This window comes from Pseudophryne corroboree, chromosome 4 (assembly GCF_028390025.1).
Source record: "Pseudophryne corroboree isolate aPseCor3 chromosome 4, aPseCor3.hap2, whole genome shotgun sequence".
Lineage (NCBI taxonomy): Eukaryota > Metazoa > Chordata > Amphibia > Anura > Myobatrachidae > Pseudophryne > Pseudophryne corroboree.
This window is the reverse complement of record NC_086447.1, coordinates 177105489-177106870: the sequence shown is the minus strand read 5'-3', so window position 1 is coordinate 177106870 and position 1382 is coordinate 177105489.

Here is a 1382-nt window from a genome sequence, read left to right as displayed (position 1 = left end):
ACGCCTGCATCTAACCCACACCAACGGGAGGAACACAGCGCCGACGTCAGCGGTGAAGCCGCTGAGCGCTGTGTGCGGCAGAGACGGAGCCCGGCGGGAGATTTAGTAGCCGCATAAACCGGTGAGATAAGTCATCTCCGTAGTTCAGCTGCAGTGGACATTCAAGCTACTGTGAAATCAGTTCATTTTTATAAGAATCTTATCCACAATCACCTTATGCTCAGACGGGGACGCCCGTCAGAAGCTAACTAGCTGGAAAGCTTTAGTAGGAGACTTGATTCTTTGTCATATATTCAGCCTGATTATACAGCAGAGACACTTTGGACACATTACATCACAACGTGGTCCCAGCGGGAGGTGAAAAAGCATTCATCAACTGTATGCATTTCCTCTAGATATGTTTGGGCTGTGAAAATAAGTGTTCTATTTAAGTGTACTTAAGTATTTAGGAGGCTGAATAATACAATTTTATTATTAAGAATTGTTCACTGTGGCAGCTAATTAGATCACCCAATGTATGCTATATTGTTCTAATTAGCAATCTAGTACTCATTGTCAGTGTAATCACAAGGTACCTGTGATAAGGATCACTGAAGAAATAGGCTTTGCAGATATGCATAATATGTTTTAGTTTTTTTAAGTGTTATATTAATGGTTTATTAATAGAAAATAAATACAATTTTATCTATCCTTTATTGTGGACAGCGCTTTCAATTCAGTTTTTTCTTATCAGATGAGACAACTGAGCTGCCAGATAGTATAACCTAAATTTAGGAAGAGCAAGACCACCCGAGTCATGCGGTCTTCTCAGAGTATCCAATTTAATCCTAGCTCTATGATTAGATCAAACTAGGGAAGATAAAAGACCACCAATAGTAGAGAATAGTTTCTGGGGGAGATAGAGAGGGGAGTGTTGAAGAATATAAAGCAGTTTATATTAATGAGATGACCATTTTAATGAGATTATTTCTACCAGTGACAGTAAGTGGCAATTTCCCCCACACTCTGATACGTGATCGCAGATAGTCTATTTGCTGATGTATGTTCAAGGCACTAAATTGTGAAGATTGATTAACTACCCATATGCCCAAATATTTAAAAGATTCTACCCAACGAAACGTCAGGCCTCCAGGCGGGACAGCAGAACAGAGACCCCTAAATGGAACGATACAAGACTTGTCCTAGTTAATGGACAAACCAGAAAATCCCCCAAAAGTGTTAATTATATCCAAAACGTGAGGCATAGTAGTGGAGTAGTCAGATATAAATAAGAGAATATCTGCATAAAGAGCAATTTTGTCTGTCCTGCCCCCCAGCCGGAAAACCGCCACCCACGGGGACGATCTAATAATACAAGCCAACGGCTCTATGACAAGTGCAAA